At 37.6% G+C, this 15,136-nt stretch overlaps 1 pseudogene across 1 annotated transcript; it reads left to right on the top strand.

The window, feature by feature from the left end:
- Positions 1 to 7,209: 7,209 nt before the first annotated feature.
- Positions 7,210 to 11,347, top strand: LOC145790282 (jasmonoyl--L-amino acid synthetase JAR4-like; annotated as a pseudogene). Its single transcript, XR_014328964.1, has 4 exons — positions 7,210 to 7,305; positions 7,984 to 8,797; positions 10,879 to 10,908; positions 10,959 to 11,347. The product of XR_014328964.1 is annotated as a jasmonoyl--L-amino acid synthetase JAR4-like (transcript).
- The last annotated feature ends 3,789 nt before the right edge of the window (positions 11,348 to 15,136 follow it).

Below are 15,136 nucleotides of genomic sequence, written 5' to 3'. Positions count from 1 at the left end.
TGTGTTCCCATACTGTCAGAGCCCATAACCGGTCAGCCTTATGGTCATGCCTTGACAAGACAAGCCTCCGGCAAACCGTTTAGGAATGGCAGATGGCAAACACGGTGTCCTAGGCGCACCAATGCACATGCAATGCAAAGAGACACATAAATGAGATCAAAACAGGATATCACGAGTTCGAGTTAAGCTCTCTAAATCCCCAGTAGAGTCGCCAGAAACTGTAGCACGTCCGCGAGGGACCCCGCTACAGTTCGGACTCGATTTGTGTCACGGTTCTTAATCTTGAACCAAAGAGTCCAAATCTGGCAAATCGTTTTGAGAAAACAACTTTTAGGAAAGAAGTGCCAAACATGGACTGCTTTGCCAGATACAGAGTCGCCACCTAAATATTTTTTTTATGGGGGAATTTAGGAAACCCTGACTCGGTGCCGAAGGCCACATGTCCGTTATCACCGGAGTTGTTTCGGCTCGGGAGCTAGGGTACGATTGGGGAAGGTCAGCTATGAGCACCCCCTCTCGCCTGATCCGAAGATCGGCCTCTACTAACCGTGATATCCATTTTTGAAAACGTTACGTGTTCTTATTCCGGTTATTAGCCTAGAATTACTATGTTATGCGCACAGCAAATACGTATAGACTAGATTGCCTAATTTGGAAATAAGCATTGCATATCCGTTTGTTCTTGGAAAAATGTTTTGGACTTTGCTACTCGCAAGTAGGCTAAAATACGGATTTCAACGAGCTTTTCCAACTCAAACAATCCAACCTTCACCCACAAGCATTCAAACACTTTATAACACATAAGCATCTAGCCGCATGGCAAACATACTGTCATGGCAACACTCACATGCATGCGGTATGCTAAAGCATAAATACTTACAATGTACTCCATGCCAAAACAATAAACTAGTTAGCAAACATGCGTGATCCTAGTTCATGTCAAGTTGACTAATGCAACACATGCAAGATGCAATTAGAGTAGGCTCGGCTAACCTAAACATGGCATGTGAAATGCAACCAATTAATGCACGTATTCAATTTGGAATTAAAATACAAATGCTGTTAGCATGATGTACCGAGCCCGGTGCATGCAAGACAAATGCATGAATGCACGCATGCATAGCATAAGGTATGCTGATTTTAAAGATGCCCTAGTCTACCATCATAAGCAGGTAAATAAAAGGGAAGAAAGACGTGGGGTTGGAAGACATGCACCTACTCACGCACACTTATTACATAATTGCCCTCACTCGGAGGGTACAAATAAATATTACAGTCCGAATAATAAATAGATTAATTATTACAGAATTTCTAATTAATTAATAGAAAGAATGCAAAAAAAGAGAAAGGTGGCCACAGCCTCTGCCTCGGGATGCGCGAATGATGCATGCTCGAAACCCGGCTCGCCTGGAAAGCCCGTACCATACCACTGCCGCCTCTGTTTATACTGCCCTGTCTCTCTGAAAATTGCCAAAGCCGTAGGACAGGTTCCTTGCATGCTGCAGAATACCACCGGCTGGAGGAAATTCCCACCGGCCAAATGTAATTTCCATCGGCTGTTGTTGAAGTTATCGGCCATTCACACATGGCCGGTCGGCATTGGGTGCTGCCGGTGTGCAGAAGATTCCTGCAGAGGAAAGTTTTGACAGCAATAGAAGACAGACAGTATATAGCATGGGATTTCAGGCACATGTGAGCACGGTCATGTTTCCCATCACGCTTTGAACTCAGGGAAGCATGGCCCTCGATCCTCGAGCCATCAATGGTGCATGATAGCCCAAGAGATCAAGCTTGCCACTTGATGTAAAGATGCATGCAACCACACAAATGAGGACCAAGACCCTATCATGCCGAAGTCAAGGGCCCCGGTGACCGAGAGTCAAGGCGTATTACATCACTTATAGTATGAACGCTCCTTGACCCTCACACTTGGTTTGACACCCCAAACCAAGTAATGCAATGCATGTTATGCAAACAATGACTCAAAGGTACAACATGAGATTGAAAATGCAAGGCATGCCAAATGCAAACATGGACAATTTGAGCAATGGGATCAACATATTACATCACTTAATGAAGCAATTATGCAATGGACATGAGACAAGCATGCAAAGGGGCCTTAAACCATAAAGGGGCAGACCTTGATCCACCCCAAAATGGTGGCAAAAAGTGCCTAAAAAGGTGGACAAATACTCATGCCAACAAGCAAGCCAAAGGTCCTAAGGTTAAGGCACAAAAATGGGGCACTTCAACTCTACCAACATGACCACTCATGGCATAAATTGGACAAGCCAAAACAGAAACTTAGCATGCAAAATGGACTCCAAACCTACTGATATGGCAGCTTAAATGGCTCCAATGGGATGCATGCACCAAAGCTCATTTCTAGGCATAAAAGGCATACCCTCAAAGCATGAAAGAGGTCACTTATGTACACATACAAACATGATTTATGGGCTGAAATATGATCCTAAATAATGCCAAATCATGAGGATGGTCATAGCTACGCATGCTAGAAGTCAAAATGCTCAAAGCTTACAAGCCAAAACACAAAGAGAGGACACCAAATAAGGCAAGCATGACTGAAATAGATGGCCAACAGGCCTTAAACATGGTAAAATAATGCGAACACCTTCATGGAACTAAGCCAACACATGCAAGAATCATGGCCTAAACCCAAGATGCATTTCTAGGCCAAATGGAGGAATGCAAAGCAAGTATGTTAAGCATGCAAAGGGGCACAAATCTGACCAAAAATAGAGATTACATATGACCTAAAAACACCCAAAAATCCCTGAAAAAGGGGCAAAACCAATCAAGCATGCATGTTACCCTTTAGGCCAAAATGCAAGGAAATAAGACAATGAAGGGAGAGGGGTGTCCCTCCCCTATGCAAGACTTCAAACCACCTTCCTCACCACTAAAAATCCACTGGTTTTCAGTGGTGGAAAGACCAAAACACTTAAGCAAACAAGGCCTTACCAAAGAGGCAACAAAAAGGCCAAATAAGGCCTAAGAGGTTGAGTTTGAACTCAAACCACAAAAGACCCTTAATGAAAGTTCTTAAGCATGAAAATATAAGCCTTTTTTATGTTATGCATAAAAACTAAATCAGTAAGCAAGGTAGGTAAAAGACTAGTGCAAGTTTGGGGAAATTAAAGCAAAGTGCTCACCCTTGAAGCACACCTCAAGAATAGCCAATGCAGCCCTCTTCTTTTGATCAAAAACAGCCCAAAAACTCAGTAATCAACCCTCAAAGTCCCTCAATCTCGGAGCAAGGTGTAATAGTGTGTGTATTAGTGCAAAAGTAAGGTAAAATCACACTTTTAGGCCAAGAAACACACACAAGGGAGGAGAGAGAGGGAAATATAGAGAGAGGGTGTATCTATACGTATAATCTCTGGTTTTGCCTTCAAAATTTCTAACCTAGAACAAGGAGAAGGCCTCTCCTCTTATAGAAGTCCCTCTTGCAAAGCTTACACAACAAGCTTGCTTAGAAGGAAATCCCTCCATACACAGAGTTGGTGCCAGCTATCACAGCTGGCACAAAATATCTACATAAAGTAGATGAACAGTAGTCGGCTACTCAAAATTGCCATTTTGACAAAAAGGAGTGCCGACCGGTAATAAATAGTGCCGGCCGGCAATATATATTGCCGACGGCAACAAAAACCAGTCGGTGGCCTCTGGCCATGGCCGGTGGTGTGTGGGGATGCCTCACAAGGCATTCCCTACCCCTCCAAGGCAAAATACAAGTGTTTGGTGCAAAATCAGACACTAAACGGTCGAGTTCGGAGATCCTGAGGCAAGGCGCGTAGCCAAGACCTCCGGGAACTCCAAACGAACACAAACATGGATGATCACCGGGTGCTCAAACGGTGACGTCCAAGTCTTGAGGACGGTCAAAAATGGGGTGTCTACAATAGGTCTCAATTTTTTTACCAAATATATGACTATATATCTTACATGGATATGGGGTCCACTAAATTGCAAACTCCACACCATGTGAGATATTTGGTTATTTGATTGGTAGAAAATTTAATATCTCTAATATTACCCTTTAAGCAAACCATATCCAAAAGAAAAATTCTATAGACCCCAAATAAATTATCAAATTTTCTACCAAATCTCTCACATGAGTGTGGGACCCACACACAGTAATTTATTAATATCAAAATTTTCGTAATATTTATTTGGAATCCAACTCTATCCAAAATTTCCAATATTTACGTGTCTTCGCTTTTAGGCCCCCACAATTTAGGGAATTCCGGCGGTCATATCGTAATATCAAGCATTCTTGAAGGACAAATATGTAATTAGACAACAATAGTAGTGTTTTCGTAATTCGAACAAAACTCAGGGATCATTCTATTTACACACTACTTTATCTCTCAAGATAAATCGGGAAATTCTATTTTTCCACACACCTTTTTATCTTTATGCACATCATATCTCAATGCGTACCCTTGTAAATTTGATAATACATTATTATTCTCACTTCACACACTATATTTCCAATTATAACCCAAACTCAAATCTTATACACAAACCCCACCTTGAAACACCCATCTACGCTAAAAACATCCACACAGCCACCCACGGATAGCCACATAGCCTAACTCCATTGAAGACCCATGGTGAAGATCCAATTCCATTGAAGAACTACACTGAGTCCACTGCATTGTTGAAGGTAAGTAATAGATGAAGAAAAATGAAGAAAGCAGAGTATTAAAAAATTGGGTCATGAATTTGATTTACATCTTCAACAATCTTTGCTGTTTCGACAGCAATGACGAGGAACTGTGAGTGTGAATCTGAATCAGTGGAACTATATCAGAAAACAAATTGATTCAAATATAGAGAACAATTACATACATATATATACACACACAGACACATAAGAACACGCATATATACAAATTATATACATATATAGAAACAAAGTGAGGAGAGATTAATGGGCTCCTGAGCTCATCAAATAATTCTTTGCAAAAATGGCCGAAAATGGTAAGGATCTTCTCATCAATAAAATGGTATGGTTCCTGAGCTCCTCAAAGAAGAACATGCATATACACAAATTCTTTGTTCTTGAGCTTTGTGGCACACGAAATAACAACGACACCACAAATTTATGTGTAAAGAGAAAACTAAGATTTCATATTTAGTGTGTTATGATGTATATTATGGTCATTTTGTTTCATGGTAAAATTGTTATTAAAATTTTGTTTCATTAAGTGGGTGCACAAAGATGAAAAGGTATGTGGAAATAGAATTTCTCAGATAAATCATTAATTAACTTATTTTTTATTATAATTTTAACTTTGAATGAAATGACTATAAAGGAAAAATTATGGTACACTCCCACTTTCCTCCCTCTTCATCTTTTCGTTCCTCCCACTTTTGCTTTGGCATCTCTGCCTGTTTGCTTCTAGAGAAAAGAAAAGAAAAAGAAAAAGAAAAAGTAAAGAAACCTCCATGGACTCAAAGCTCTGTGCTGTCCCTCTTTTTGCAACACAAGCGACCCCATCACCAGCTGAGCTATACCCAAAGCCAAAGCTCTCTCTTTCCACCTCATCACCAGGTTCTTCTTCTTTTTCTTCTGTCCCAATCAAAGCTCCTCCTATTGTTGATTCTGATTTTGAATTCTCTCTATCAACCAACGGCCAAGAAAATTATAGCAGTAGCTATGAAAGTGGCAGTGCGTTCGAGTCTGATGGGTTTGTGAGTGGTGAAGATGGGTTTGATATGGCTTCGGAGAAGCTATTTGTTACAGACCCAGATGATGAAAGCCTAGGAGAGAGTAGGGTTGTTGAGGATTGTGTTGTTTCTAGGCCTTTTGTGACTGACCGAGATGAAAAAACCTTGGAAATAACCATGGAAGAAGAGGAGGAGGAAGAGGAATATGTTGATGAACCACTTAGAAAACAGGGTGCCCCGATTGCCATGTTGTTGAGAGACAGTGACGATGATTCTGTGGGCTCTAAGGAGGAGGAAGATGATGGAGCTTTGGGTTCTGTTAGGGTTCCTGGTATCCGCATTTCGGAGAAGACTGAGGTTGAAGGAGGAGAAGATGAGTCACAATTTGAACCCGTTATGGGTTCATCAGAAGGGTGCATTGCTTTGAAGGGCTCCAACATAGTGTTCATAGGTTGAAACTGAGAATGGAGGGAGGAAGATGGAAGGTGGGTATGTGGGGGTGTGTGAGGGTAAATATGGGAGTTTGTGTGTATTGTTGTGGATGGGTGTGTGAGTAAGGATAAATATGTAAATTTGTGGTGTGTCATGAGTAAAATATATATTTATCAAATTATTGGAGGTGTGCTTTTAGAAGTGGTTTGCCTTGAGATACATTAAGGTGTGTAAATAGAGGCACCCAAAACTCAGGGGGTAATATTTGGAAACAATTTGGCGCTTTTGGTGGACGGCATTCTGGAACTTCTATATAATGCGAATCCCTGAAGAATCTTCCATCACTCCATATTCTTCCAACTCAAAAATTAGCCAAGAAAATAAAAACTAACGTCTCTTTCTCTCTCTCTCTAAAAGGCTTGTGTTATTTCTTCCTCTTTTTTTATCAATCAAAAAAATTTTTTTTTTTTTTTGGTAGTGTTTTGCAAAAGTGAAATAGTGTTACTATGTTCTCTACATTTTGTCGAAATTGCTTCTTCGAATTGTATGCTCATGTTTTAGAAGTCATGTAGACTTTCTCAAAATTGGTTTTGTGTTGAATTACATATTAAGTATTTCTCAATAAGTCCTTTGATAATTGTAGCAAGCCATTCAAGGTCTGTGAGGATATTGGAGAAGATGGACACAAAATTTGACCCTGAGGAAGTTATAGAAGAATTCGAGATGCTAACAAAGGATGCTGAGAGAGTTCAGAAAGAGACCCTGTAGAAAATACTAGAAGAAAATGGCAGCACAGAGTACTTAAAGAAATGGGGTCTTAATGGAAGAACTGACCATGAGAGTTTCAAGGCTTTTGTCCCCCTCGTCACTCACAAGGATTTGGAACCTTACATTCAGAGAATGGTGGATGGTGATACTTCCCCCATCCTTACTGGAAAACCAATAACAACCATCTCATTAAGGTACTTGTAATTAATTGTTAATTTCTTGATGCTTTTTTTAGTGACTTTTTTTCTGATAAAAATTGTTTGGATGTGAAGTTCATAGCGTCTGTCAATTCTTTGTTTCTTGCCATTCTGGCACCACTCAGGGAAAGCCCAAGTTTGTCCCGTTCAATAATGAATTGATGGAATTCACAATGCAGATATATAAGACATCTTTTGCATTTAGAAACAGGTTATATTCCTCTGTTTATGGCAAAAGGATTTTTAGTTCATATTAGTATCAGATGCCCTTCTCTTTCAAGTTGACCTTAAAAATATTTGGTTGGAATTGTAAGTGATTATTAGATGTTTGGAAGTTACATTTCACTTATCTATTAAATTTTGTTTTCTTTGTTTTGAGGAATCAACAATATACAAAGCGTTCATGAATATGTCAATTAGGCATTTTTCCGACTTTGACATTTCCACAATCAAGATGCTCCTTTTTTTTTTTTTAGGGAATTCAATTTTTTTAATGCTCGTCACTAGGCAATAACAAGTTTTGTTTTAAAATTCTCCCCATTTGCCAATTGTAGTCTTACAGTTGATTAAATGATTTTACTGTTTTTTCATCCTCTGTGTAGAAGTTTCTAAGATGGTTATTAATCTTTGTGAGGCATGTGTGTATATATACTCTCTCTCTCTCTCTCTCTCTCTCTCTCATTCTTCCAAACATCCAAAAACAAATTTGAGCCATTGGTTTGGAAATTCGACACCCATAGAAATGGACACAAACTCTCCCATCCACATTTCCTTATGTTTTAAAATTCTCTGCATTGCCCATATTAGCGTTTAATGTGTTTCTGCTTTTCCTCCCTTGTGCATGGCGTTAATAAGATATCTGCTGATGTGAAGAACTACTGGTTTGCAGGGAATTTCCTATTGGGAATGGAAAGGCCTTGCAGTTCATTTGCAGCAGCAAGCAATTCAAAACGAAAGGGGGTCTGGCTGCAGGAACTGCTACTACGAACGTGTTCAGTGGTTCGCTGTTCAAGAATACAATGAAGGCTATGCGGACCCAATGTTGTAGCCCTGATGAAGTGATATTTGGTCCTGACTTCCAGCAATCCTTATACTGCCATCTTCTAAGCGGACTTATTTACTGGAATGAAGTCCAAGTAGTGTCCTCTACATTTGCCCACGGCAATGTTTATGCTTTCTGAACCTTTGAACAAGTTTGGGAAGAACTCTGTACTGACATCCGAGAAGGGGTTCTCACCAGCCAAATCACTGTCCCATCCGTACGAACAGCTATGTCGAAATTGCTCAAGCCAAACCCAGAATTGGCTGATAAGATCCATAAAAAATGCTCAGGATTAAGTAATTGGTATGGATTAATACCGGAGCTATTTCCCAATGCAAAGTACATTTATGGGATCATGACTGGGTCAATGGAACCTTATTGAAAAAATTGAGGCACTATGCGGGTGAGCTGCCACTGCTGAGTGCTAATTATGGGTCTTCTGAGGGATGGATTAGAGCAAATGTGAACCCGAAATTGCCCCCTGAGTTGGTCACTTTCGCTGTGCTGCCTAATATTGGGTATTTTGAATTTATTCCTAATGTTGAGGTTCCAAAGCAAGATGAAATCGAATCCTCCTTTCTCTCCATAGAGCCTAAGACAGTGGGTCTAACTGAAGTCAAAGTTGGTGAAGAGTATGAGATCATCCTCACTACTTTTGCAGGTACTAAAAAAATTTTTTGGATAGTGTGAAAGCCTGTCAAAATGAATATTAGAAATTACGCCTGCTTCCTACACGTCAACAAATTTGCAGAATTTATGGCTCTTTCCACATGAAAAGATTACATATTGATGACATTAGACTATGAAAAAAACAATATGGTCAATGGTTTAGGAAATTATTTTATTTGAACCAGTATAATCATCTATGCATTGAGCCATTGGTTTATAAAACTCAATATCATCCATTTAGTGATTGTTTGAAACCCCTCACTTCCCTTCGTTTGGGATGACTTATAAGCCTATTTTGCTTAAAAAGCTTCAAGTCATTTGCCATACTCATTTCCTACCAAAAAATCAATTTAAGCCACTTTAAAAATCCATTAGGAAATTCTAAAAGCCAAAAATATGCCAAAGGAACTAGGTTTTTTAAGCACTATCTTATTTGTGGGCTTATTTTAGGCCAATAAACTAGAGTTGAGTACCAAAATGCTTGCCATGTGGGTGTTGGATACTGTTAGAGCAGCTCTATCCTTGTGCAGGTCTTGCTTCTCTCCATACTGTCTCATTTGTTTCAGTCGTTTGGTTGTTTATCCATTGGAATATGAATGAGATTATTCCATTTCACCATCTCACATGACTAAACTAGGTTTTTATTCCAACAGAATGAGCATTCGCTCTACTTCTCACCATATGAGTGTTGGATATAGTTACAACAGCTCTATCCTTGTGCAGTTCTGATTTCTCCCCATACTGTCTTGTATTTTTCAATCTTTTGGTTTATCCCGTGGAATATGAACGAGATTATTCCATTTTACTAGCTCACATGACCAAACTGGTCGGTTGAGACACAAATATCTATAATTTGTTCTGAATGCTATAACTTATATGTTATGCATCTCATGGTTGACATCTTAATATTAGATTCCTCCAATTATTAAAGGGTTTAATACCAGTAGGTGCTCTCTTCTATGTCCCCTATGTATGACAGTCAAATTTTCTTGGATTATCCATGTGTACTAGGGATAGTTTATTCATTTGTTTTTGGTTCCATGTGTATGTCACCACTATGCTTTGGTGGTACATTAATTTAAATGCTAAGCTACTAACAAATTAAAAGATATCTTGTGGAATAGTTTTGTATTTGTGAGGATTGGAAACTGAATTCTCTCTGCAAATATCTGTGGTTTCACCGATGTGACCCTGTTTCATTTTTAATTTTCTTCAATTACTTGCATAAATCCGTATGCACATGAGTTCTATATATGAACTTTGTATATCTATTCTATCGCTTATATTATATAAGGAGCACAATTCACTTGATGTGAACCTCTATGTCACATTTTCTTATGCCAAAATTGCCTCTATGTTACTGCTCAAGTTTTTTTATTTCAAATTATGATTTTTCTAACTTTTTCCTCCTCCATCGACATTCAATTTTTTTTTTCTTTTTTTCCTCTAGATGACGATAAGAACATTTGATTATTTCAATTTCTAGTTGTAATAGATGCTTTCCTATTGAACTTCTTTCCTTTTTTTGAAATAAATATAATTAAATGTTCCAGGTTTGAATTGTGTATGCTTTCCCATTGAACTTTCTTTTCTTTCTCTATTTTTTTTGCAATAAATGTAATTAAATGTTCTATGTGTGAAATGTGTTGGGAGTTTGACAGCCAATGATCCTCTGTACCCAAATCTATCACTCTGTCTTGATACATTCTTAGCCATAGGATCCTATCTTGAAATTCCGCCACATTGTGCGGCTGGGAGTGTATAAAAACAAAAGAAAAAGGAAATTTATATGAAAGCTTGCCCACACACTCTCACCAATAAACACTGCTTAGTTTTGCAGTATTAAAATATTCATTTTGTGAGAGGATTTCTCTTTTTCTTTAGTTTTTAAAATCAAAGTGGCGGCTTTTAATTAGATTTACTTAGCATTTTAATATCAAATTTCACTAGGACTTGGATGTGCATACACCCAACACCAATTTCTTTTGTCTCCTATTATGTTATTGTGACTTGTAAAACACACAATTTCAACCAAAACTTATGAATTACTAAATTTATATGGTAAACTCGCAGGTTTGTATCGGTACAGGCTCGGAGAAAGATGTACAACATCGACAAGAACACCGAGAAAGATGTACAACTATCTATTGAAGCAGCAGGAAAGTTGTTTTCCAACGAAAAACTCGAAGTAGTTGACTTCACGAGCCATGTGGACTTATCAACAGATCCTGGTCACTATGTCATCTTCTGGGAAGTGAGCGGGGAAGCAAGTGACGACCTTCTGAGGGAATGTTGCAATTGCTTGGACTGGTCATTTGTAGACGCGGGCTATGTGGGCTCACGTAAAGTTAAAGCCATTGGAGAGTTGGAACTCCGAGTTCTTAAGAGGGGAACCTTCCAGAAGATTCTAGAGCACTATGTAGGGCTTGGAGTTGCCGTCAGCCAGTTTAAAACGCCGCGGTGCATGGGGCCTGCTAATAGCACTGTGTTGCAGATTCTGTGTAACAATGTTGTGAAGAACTACTTCAGTACTGCTTTTTAGTTGAATTAGGTAAAATTTTACTGTTTTAAGTGTACTACATTAGATATGTTGGATAGTATGGTTCTCAATAATATGCTTCAAATGGTTTATGCAACTGTACATGTTTCTGTGTCTATCTTTGATTGCTATGTGGGTGCCCAAGTCCTTAGCCGGTTGCTTGTTCACTTGCAATGAGGCCATTACTCAATTAATTTTTTTTAATTTTTGGTTTAGTTAGCCAGAGAATTTTTTTGTTAAATTTTTCGTTCTGTCAAATTTTTTTGTTAATTTTGTATTGTAAACCATATAAAATTGATAAGTGTCATAAAATTATTCAGTGTGTTTGGTTTGAGTTTTTTGAATTAAGTTTTTTGAAAATTCAGTTTTTTGGTTTTTGTATTTTTTTTGTTTTTAGTGAATATTTTTTAAATTTTAAACGGTTTTTTATTTTTTTAGATGCACCTTACTTAGATGTATCTAAAAAGTAAAAAATTTGTGAAAAAATATTTTAAAATTTTAATAAATACATAAAAATATAAAAAATGTACTGAATTCTCGTATTTTTTTTTTGTATTTTTGAAATTTAGTGAATTTTTAAAAGGTTTTTTTCACAAATTTTTTACTTTTTAGGTATATTTATGTTAGGTATGTCTAAAAAATAAAAAAAAAATTCAGTAAAAAGAAAAAAACACAAAATAAGAAAATAGAATTTTCTGAAAAGTGTTTTTGAAAAAACACAACCAAGCAAGCAGATTAATTTTAATCTAGGTGTTAATTGTCGGAGCAAATCAAAGCTTGAGTATGACATAAAATGTAGCACTACTAAGTGTTATAGCCCAGTGGTTGTGTGTATGTGTAAATAAAATAAATAACAAAATAAAATTAAATAATCTAGAGAATAATTAAATGAATTAAATTCCAGATTAATAGCTTACAGTAATTATAAGTCGAGGCTTGTGTTAAACACAATCTCCTTAAAGTAGATTTTGCCCTCGCTCTTGTGTTTCGAGATTTAACGACGTCTACTACCCAGGATGCAACAATTACTACTTGATTTGTAGCACTATAAAATCAAGTCTGGTGAACCAAATAATGCTGTAACTCTATTTATTAGAAACTAAATAATAGACAGATGCAAGAGCATAGGAGGATGAACAGAAGAAGAAAAGAAAAAATTCGATGAAATGAATTGATGGAATGTTAGGCTATTTATAGCCTAGCATGCACCTTTACGGGTTGGATTTGGTGGCAGTTCAGACATGGCTGGAAAGGTGCAACCGGAACAACACCGGTTCGGAAAGGAGGCGACTAGAAAAATTTGAAAATTCAAATTTGAAATTTTGGAGCAAATTTTGAATTATTTCTATAAAGAAAAAAAAATTCCCGCAAGAATTTTGAAAAATTCAAACGAATTTTGTTCAAAAAATTAAAGTTAAGACCCAACCTGGTCGGACGGCGACGCTCGTGTAGTGATTTTGGGCCAAGCCCACTTTGTCCATAACTCCATTCCTTACAAAACTTGGGGTGCCCCTTGGGGCTCATCGCAAGTGTGGCAAGCCAAAGTATATATATTCAAATAAATCTTTAAGCATTTTCTATGTGGAACAAGCACATTTTACAAACGTGTAAGAAACTCACTTAAAGCCATTTCCATGAACTTGAAAATGTGTGTTGAATTCTCATTCATTCGGAAATGGTTTTGAGCAACCAAATACACGATGTTATTGACTACGCGACATTAAATATGAACCTAATTAGAAATGTCAAAAATAACACTTGGGTCCTACCTTAATTAATACTCAAAATTAGCAAAAAATAAGTTCATACAAAGCCATTTTCCAATACTAAGTTGGTTGGTTTGAAATCTGGTTGAAAGCCAATAAAGGACGAGGTTGGTGTTTTGAGGGGTTGTGCTTGTGATGTTATTTGGTTACATTTGAGTGATCACTTTTTGGATTCTCGTTAGATGATAATAAGCCTCCTAACTCTAGTAGAAAGGTTATTCTATGCAGCAGGTTGCAAGTTTGACCCATGTCCTTGTTGTGCACTTTCGATCCCTCATGACACGGCTTCATGAGTGACCCTTGGTGTCATGGGGTGTGCATGACCGGTGGCTATTAGCAATGCACATTGATGATTTGATTATGCATTATTGATTTGTTAATATACCCTTGGTTAAGGGCAAGGACGTATTAGCACAAGGTTGGACAATTAGGTTGTGGCATGTGACGTGTAGAATGTTCATTCGTGAGCCAACCAGTGTGGTTTGATGCTTTGATCACATGAATCTCAGTTGTGCGAGTGCCTTGTTTGTGATAATGGCCTATTTTGAGAAGTGGGTTAAAAGTCACTTCTCAATTTTTAATCCACCTCCCTTTCTCACAAAAAAAGTCAAAAAACGGTTTTTAACCATCTTTTCAAAACACCCCAACATATAGTCTTAATTGTGAAGGTTTTGTTTTTAGCAATTTTAGTAACACAACCAATGCTTTTTAACCGGTGAAGTCTCCCATGCTATAGTAAATGACTATAATTCCCATCTTTAACCAAGTTGTAAAATTGGAATATCATGAAATGATGAACTTAAGATAGAGATCATATTATGATGATAGACTTGAATTACATTTAGCATTACCATAGTTGATAATCATCTCAAAAGCTCTTTCCACTGCTAGATGATTGGTCTTTGTACAGTTAGAAACCATACAAAATTATATATTTGTGATATAGGATGTGAACTATTACAATACAATTAGGTAGTACTATACAAATAAAATTTATATAATATTTTTATTTAAAATGATGCGACAGTCTTAACACCTATTGTTTTAATATAATTACCACCTCTAGAATACAATTACCACAATATTATATAATTTTGTATACATGTAAATATTTTGGGCAGGGCTTTCCTTCTGTTTAGGTTTGTGGAGTTTATTTTGTTTTGATGATTTTCATTTTGTTAGAATCTTTATGTTTATTATCCACATATAACAAATAAAAAAATTAATTGATCTGATAATTGTAATATATTTAATTAGTCAAAAAAAAAAAGTGTATGATCTATTATTCAAAATATACTTGTCGTTTATTTATTATTAGACAAATGTACTAAATTAAACATGATACGATTATCAAATTAATCTTAAAAAATTTTTAAATAATATACATGTACGGGAAAGAAATAAACATTCTCGTATAATCCTGTTGGTCAAGTCTGCGCTCCTCCAAACGTCGTCACTTTACTCCCTGAAAACACAAACGTGAGCTAGCCGGCGGGTGTGTGCCGGAAACCCCTCCGATGCCTAAGTCAGAAAAACAGACAAGTAGACAAGAAGCTCTGTGAATTCGAGAATCAAAGTTGTGTTACCTCTCCAAAGGTGATGTTTGTGAGCTTTTATAGGTTTCGTGTGGCACAATCCTAGTAGGACTTCTACTCCTCCACGCAGAGTCCTTCTAGGATTCATACTCCTGAAGGATAATGCTTATCCTTCAACACCCCCCTCACTGCTCAAATCAAGTGAGATGGCTTTACCATGGCCGAACTACCATACGACAGAAGTAAGCACGGCCCTACTTAGCCAAACTATAATTAGTTTGGTTCTCTGTCCTTTGTTCCTCTTCCACTTACCAGGGTATGCCCAAAACCGAACTATCTTTTTACCAAGGTATAGATCGATCTAGTTTAGCTGCGCCATGACCGGTATATGTTCAAAGCATCCTTCAACCGAGGTAATCACCAAGAGTCCTTCGGACCGGTCTAACTTCTGCCCTTGAGACCGGACTAAATTTAAGACCTATTCAAGACCG

The sequence above is a fragment of the Camellia sinensis genome, chromosome 5, assembly GCF_055761805.1.
Source record: "Camellia sinensis isolate YWXY chromosome 5, ASM5576180v1, whole genome shotgun sequence".
In the NCBI taxonomy this organism is placed as follows: domain Eukaryota; kingdom Viridiplantae; phylum Streptophyta; class Magnoliopsida; order Ericales; family Theaceae; genus Camellia; species Camellia sinensis.
This window is presented reverse-complemented; position numbering and strand designations above follow the sequence as displayed.